The sequence below is a fragment of the Otolemur garnettii genome, unplaced genomic scaffold (genome assembly GCF_000181295.1).
Source record: "Otolemur garnettii isolate 467f Iridium unplaced genomic scaffold, OtoGar3 scaffold00060, whole genome shotgun sequence".
Taxonomy (NCBI): domain Eukaryota; kingdom Metazoa; phylum Chordata; class Mammalia; order Primates; family Galagidae; genus Otolemur; species Otolemur garnettii.
The window spans coordinates 71,077-78,243 of record NW_003852455.1 but is presented as its reverse complement, the minus strand read 5'-3'; the positions used below and the strand labels follow the sequence as shown (position 1 = coordinate 78,243).

Sequence of the window (7,167 nt, the reverse complement as noted above, 5' to 3'; positions counted from 1 at the left end):
AGGTCTCATTCTGGCTCAGGCTGGTCTCAAACCTGTGAGCTCAGGCAATCCACCCATATCAGCCTCCCAGAGTGCTAGAATTAAAGATATGAGCCACCTCCCCGGCCTGTTTCCAGAATTGTTAACCCGGTTGGGTGTGGTGGTTCACCCCTGTAATCCTAGCACTCTGGGAGGCCCAGGAGGGTGGATTGCTTGAGCGCAGAAGTTTGAGACCAGCCTGAGCAAGAGTGAGACCTGATCTCTACTAAAAATAGAAAAACTAGCCAAGCATGATGGCACATACCTGTAGATCAGCTACTCAGGAAATCGAGGCAAGAGAATGACTTGAGCCCAGGAATTCAAAGTTGTTGTGTGATTCTTTTTTTTTAAGACAGAGTCTCAAGCTGTCACACTGGGTAGAGTGCTGTGGTGTCTTGGCTCACATCAACTTCCAACTCTTGGGCTGAAATGAACCTCTTGCCCCAGTTTTTCTATTTTTAGTAGAGACAAGTCTCACGAATCCATGAGCTCAAGCTATCTACCCATCTTGGCCTCCCAGTGTGCTAAGATTACAGGTGCAAGCCAGCTTGCATGGCCAGTTGCTGTGTGCTTTTATGATGCCATGGCAATCTACCCAGGGTGACAGAGTGAAACTCTGTCTCAAAAAAAAAAAAATAAAAGAGGCTTGACATACATAACTTAGTTGTTATGTAACAACATAACTTAGTTGTTAGGGCACAGGCCACATACACTGGGGCTGGTGGGTGTGAACCCAGCCCAGGTCTGCTAAACAACATTGACAAAAAAAAAAAAAAATAGCTGGGCATTTTGGTGGGCGCCTGTAGTCCCAGCTACTTGGGAGGCTGAGGCAAGAGAACGGCTTAAGCCCAAGAATTTGAGGTTGCTGTGAGCTGTGATGCTATGGCACTCTACCCAGGGCGACATAGTGAGACTCTACATATTTAATGTGTAGTTTGCTTAGCAACATTTTCTTTCTTTCTTTTTTTTGAGACAGAGTCTCACTTTTTTGCCCTCAGTAGAGTGCTGTGGCATTGTAGCTCACAGGAACTTCCAACTCTTGGGCTCAAGAGATCCTTGGTTTTTCATTTTTAGTAGAGATGGAGTCTCAGGGTGGTTTTGAACTCCTGAGCTCAAGAGATCTGCCTTTCTCAGCCTCCCAGACTGCTAGGATTGTGGGCATGAGCCACCTCACCCCGCTGCTTAGCAACATTTTCTGTGTTGTTTCATGAATTGGTAGCTCAGTCCTTCTTATTTTGCAAATTGTATGGATGGATGTACCACAGTTTATTAATCCATTCCCCTATCCAAGGCTATCTTTTTTTTTTTTTTTTTTGAGACAGAGTCTCACTTTATTGCCCTTGGTAAGTACCATGATATCACAGCTCACAGCAACCTCCAACTCCTGGGCTTGGGCAATTCTCTTGCCTCAGCCTCCCGAGTAGCTGGGGCTACAGGCACCCGCCACAACGCCAAGCTATTTTAGTTGTTGTTGTTGCAGTTTGGTTGGGGCCGGGCTTGAACCCGCCACCCACCCCCCACCCACCTCCCGTATATGGACCCAGTGCCCTACTCACTGAGCCACAGGCACCCCCCATCCAAGGCTATCTTTCTTGGTTCCAGACTGGGGAAATTAAAGTTGCTCTAAACATTTGTATGCAGATATTTGTGTACACATTGGATGTAGGGCCCAAGGGATGGCTTCCCTTTTGCCCTCTGAAGGTTCACTGAAAAATCAAGTAACAAAAGGCAAATGATTAAATGATTAGAAGAAAGACCTATAAGGGTGGTGCCTGTGGCTCAGTGGGTAGGGCGCCCCAGCCTACCCCAGCCAAACTGCAACAACAAGAAAAATAGCTGGGCATTGTGGCGGGCGCCTGTAGTCCCGGCTACTCAGGAGGCTGAGGGAAGAGAATGGCCTAAGCCCAGGAGTTGGAGGTTGCTGTGAGCTGTGACACCATAGCACCCTGCTGAGGGAGATAAAGTGAGACTCTGTCTCTAAAAAAAAAGAAAGACCTACAAATATATCAACACGTATGTGGAGAACCACCGAGTGCTTGCCCCATATTCCAGTGGGGCCCAGATACTTACTCTTATCTCAGAGAGGAAAAGGAAGATGGGGAATATAGGTAATTCTATTGAGAGGCAATAAATGATTACCAAGAAAATGAATGGATGTAGGAACAGAGATTAATTTGTAAATGGTTCTCTTTGGAAATTGAATGAGCCAGAGAGACAGCTCTTAATTTAGTCTGTTTTGGTTACAGTTTTGGTCTTCTGTTCTGCAATAGGTAATAATAGGGAGGGGGAGGAAAAACAATTGTTCTGAGGGGAGGGCTCTTTGCAGTCTTTATGTAGATAGAGGAAAGTCTCTTTCCACCTTTATTTTTTTCTTATCATTTATTAACTTATTTATTTAAAAACAACTATCATTGTACAACCAGCCTTTATCTTATCTAAGGACCTTTAATTCAAAATACTCATTACATCTGGGAGCCATATTTTGGGGTAAAGGTCCCTGCGCTCCTTTCCTGGGTAAATGCCTAGGAGTGATTGCTGTATTATATGATAAGACTGTGTTTAGCTTTATAAGAGACTGCCAAGCTGTTTTCTAGAATGGCTCTACCATTTTGCATTCCCTCCAGCAGTGAATGAGAGAGTTCTTGCACGTTATCATAGAAGACCTATCAGTTAAAATGACCCATGTCCGTTTATAGCCTTCTGCTAATCTTGCTCTTTACCTCTCTGAGGGATTTAAAGTAGCAGGAAACTGTAGGAAATTAAAGGTGTGCCTGAAGGGAGATATGGACCCTCTGATCCAATTTATCAGTCTCCTAGCCAATGGCTAAACTTATAAGCATCAGCATTAAAATTAAATCCAAGGACATCCCATTCTGCTAACATTAAAGGGCTGTTATCACAGAAAGGAAGGAGTCTTGCCTCAGTGAATTTACAATGTCAGCCATTTGAGATTTTCCCAGGCGGCCATGTATATTTTATATCTCTTCCCAATAATCCAGATGGTACCATGCTATAGGGTATATATATTTTTCAGAATGTGCTTTAGCTATCTCTGTTGATTCTGTTGTTTATAGTAGGCAAAGTGTACATTTGAGTTGAAAGGCCATGGAACAAGATGGTCCCCCTTTCTTGTTAATTTTGAATTCCAAGTGGAAGTTATTTTTGCCCTTTTTTGGTTTTTATTTATTTATTTATTTTCACTTTGTCACTTTTTTTTTTTTTTTTTTTTTTTTTGAGACAGAGTCTCCCACTTTGTCACCTTCTTTAGAGTGCTGTGGTGTCACAGCTCACAGCAATGTCAAACTCCTGAACTTAAGTGATTCTCTTGCCTCAGCCTCTAAAGTAGCCGGGACTACAGGCACCGGACACAAGACCTGGCTATTTTTAGAGACAAGGTCTTGATCTGGCTCAAACTTGTCTCGAACTCATGAGCTTAGGCAATCCAAGCCGCCTTGGCCTCCCAGAGTGCTAGGATTACAGGCCTGAGCCACCAGGCTTGGCCTCAGGCATATGAGGCTTTGGAAAGTAACCTTCCTAGAGTTCCTAGAGTAACCAAATCAAAGGCTGATTATGTGCTGGCGTGGATATGGAGAGAAGGGAATACTTCTATACTGCTGGTGGGATTGCATACTAAAACAGCCTTTTTTTTTTTTTTTTGAGTGGGTGGGTCTCCCTCATGCTCATCTCCAACTCCTGAGCTCAGTCCACCCGCCTAGGTCTCCCAAAGCGCTAGGATTACAGACATGAGCCACACCACACACGGATAGTACTAAGCTTTTTGATTAGGGATGTGAAACCCAAAGATAATTCAATTGGGTGAGTCACTTAGCTTACCGGAATATTAGTTTCTGCACCCAAGAACTTTAGTAGAAACAAAAATATGGAACGCTTCACGAATTTGTGTGTCATCCTTGCACAGGAGCCATGCTAATCTTCTCTGTATCGTTCCAATTTTAGTATATGTGCTGCCAAAGCAAGCACTAATACAGCCTTTTTTGGAGAGAAGTATGGAGAATCCTCAAAGATCTAGATGTAGACCTTCCTATTCTTTTTAGTTTGTTTGTTTGAGACAGAATCTCACTATATCGCCCTGGGTAGAGTGCTGTGGCATCACAGTTCACAGAAACCTCAAACTCTTGGGCTTAAGCGATTCTCTTGCCTTAGCTTCCCAAGTAGCTGGGACTACAGGTGCCTGCCACAGCACCCAACTATTTTTTTTGTTGTTTCAGTTGTCATTGTTGTTCAGCTGGTGCAGGCCAGGTTTGAACCTGCCAACTCGGGTGTATGTGGCTGGCGCTGTAAACACGGTGCTATGGACACCAAGCCAGATGTAGACCTTCCATTTGACCCTGCAATCCCATTACTAGGTATCTACCCAGAAGAACATAAATCATTTTACCACAAAGACATTTGCATTCGAACATTTATTGCAGCTCAATTCATAATAGCCAAGTCATGGGAGCAACCTAAGTGCCCATCAACCCATGAATGGATCAATAAACTGTGGTGTATATATACAATGGAATACTGTGTAGCCATTAAAAAGATGGAGACTGGGCAGCACCTGTGGCTCAGTGGGTAGGGCGCCAGCCTCATATACCGAGGGTGGGGGGGTTTGAACCTGGTCCCAGCCAAACTGCAACCAAAAATAGCCAGACATTGTGGTGGGCGCCTGTAGTACTAGTGATACAGGACAAATGGCATCCAAACAAGCTCCTGGGGCTGGGGGGTGTGGACCTGCTGCCTCCACCTTGGTGATGTTGGTGCAGTGGCAGCAAGCAGTGGAACCAAGGGGCTGGAGGGTGGGTGGGGGGGCCCCATTTCCTAGGCCTGGGAATGAAAGGGATTGTAGCCATTTGTATGAGACCCAGACATGCTCCAGACACATTGTCCCAGACATGACCCAGAGATGTCCCAGACCCTCTAAATGTAACTACCAAGCCCCACTAAATGTAAATACCAAGGGCCAGACATGTCCCAGACACTTTGTCCCAGACATGTCCCAGACATGTTCCAGACACACTGTCCCAGACATGTTCTAGACATGTCCCACACATGATGTCCCAGACACGCTAAATGTAACTACCAAGGGCCAGACATGTCCCAGACACATTGTCAAGTCCCAGACATGTTGTTCCAAACATGTCCCAGACAGGCTAAATGTAACTATCTAGCCCCACTAAATGTAACTAGCATAACTAGCAAGGGCCCCACACGACTATATATACCCCTAGACAAAGAGCTGACAGACAGACAAACCGAGAGGGAGAGAGAGCACTTTTCTCTCCTGACTGGAGTTTTCTCTCTCTGCCAGGAGCTCTGGCACTTCTGCATTCTTTTTTGTAAATAAATCCTGTCTTGCCACTGATCTGTGGTCTGCGGATTCATTCTTCAAATCACCTAGACCAAGAACCTACAGAAGAGCAAAATTCCGGTATCAATAGCTACTCGGGAGACTAAGGCAAGAGAATTGCCTAAGCCCAGGAGTTTGTCATTGTTGTGAGCCGTGACGCCACAGCACTCTACCAAGGGTGATAAAGTGAGACTCTGTCTCAATTAAAAAAAAATATATATATATATGGAGACTTTACCTCTTTTTTTTTTTTGACCGGGACTGGGTTTGAACCTGTTGCCTCCAGTATATGGGACCCAGGCCCTACTCCTTTGAGCCACAGGCGCCACCTGAGACTTTACATCTTTTACATTTACCTGAATAGACTAGAAATACATTCTCCTTGGTAAAGTATCACAAGAATGGAAAGATGAATATTCAATGTACTCCATACTAATATGAAATCAATATATAAACAATTACATGTTCCTGGCTTGGCACCCATAGCTCAGTGAGTAGGGTGCCAGCCATCTTCACCAAGGCTGGCAGGTTCAAGCCTGGCCCAGGCCTGCTAAACAACTATAAGAATTGCAACAAAAAAAAATAGCCAGGTGTTGTGTCAGGTGCCTATAGTCCTAGCTACTTGGGAGGCTGAGGCAAGAGAATCACTTAAGCCCAGGAGTTTGAGATTGCTGTGAGCTGTGACACTGCAGCACTCTACCAAGGGCAATATAATGAGACTCTGTCTCAAAAAAAAAAAAATTATATGTTCCTAAGAATAATAAAACATTGGCTTGGTGCCTGTGGCTCAAGTGGCTATGGTGCCAGCTACATACACCTAAGGTGGCGGGTTCAGATCCAGCCCAGGCCCGCCAAAAAACAATGACAGCTGCAACCGAAAAATAGCCAGGTGTTGTGGCGGGCATCTGTGGTCCCAGCTACTTGGGAGGCAGAGGCAGGAGACTCGCTTGAGCTCAGGAGTTGGAGGTTGCTGTGAGCTGTGATGCCACTGCACTCTACCCAGGGTGATAGCTTGAGGCTCTATCTCAAAAAACAAAACAAAACCAAAAAAAATTGGACCCCAGACCATTACCAGAGCCTTTTTTTTTTTTTTTTTGAAACAGAGTCTCTAGCTGTTGCCCTGAGTAGAGTGCTATGGTGTCATAGTTCACAGCAACCTCCAACTTTTGGGCTCAAGAGATCCTCTTGCCTCAGTTTTTCTATTTTCATAGAGACAGGGTCTCACCTTTTGCTCAGGCTAGTCTTGAACCCTTTAGCTCAAGCTATCCACCTGCCTTGGCCTCCCAGAGTGGTAGAATTAAAGGCGTGAGCCACTGCGCCCGGCCACCAGAGCCCTTTTTTTTTTAAATCATGACAAAGGGACCTCTTTGTTGTCTTGCTCTGTAAACCTTCTATTCCTTGATAAACTTTTTCACTCTTTTTTTTTTTTTTGCCAGGGCTGGGTTTGAATCCACCACCTCCGGTATATGGGGCAGGCACCCTACTCACTGAGCCACAGGCGCCGCCCACTGTTTCACTCTTGCCTTCTTTATAGAAGGTCTATGGTACAGAGGGAATAGCCTGGAAAGAAATAAGCAAAAGTATTTTCTGTTCACCCAACTTTTTGGGAACTGAAAGCTGCATCCATGCCTCAGGCCAGTGGTCAGGAGAGGCAGGGAATTCTCTTATTCTTTGTGCCACAGGAGATAGCTCAGGGGAATGGTTTAGGTGGAGAGCACAAGATCATCTAAGTTGATAGGCAGAGTTTAGGAGAGCATCTTATCGAAGATGAGGTGAATTGGGCAGAGGCCATTAGA

At 45.0% G+C, this 7,167-nt stretch overlaps 1 non-coding gene across 1 annotated transcript; it reads right to left on the bottom strand.

Annotated features, from left to right (window-relative positions):
• Positions 1–3,892: 3,892 nt before the first annotated feature.
• LOC111726321 lies at positions 3,893–3,999 on the bottom strand. Its single transcript, XR_002774128.1, has one exon. It is a non-coding gene; the product is annotated as a U6 spliceosomal RNA (small nuclear RNA).
• Between the last annotated feature and the right edge of the window lie 3,168 nt (positions 4,000–7,167).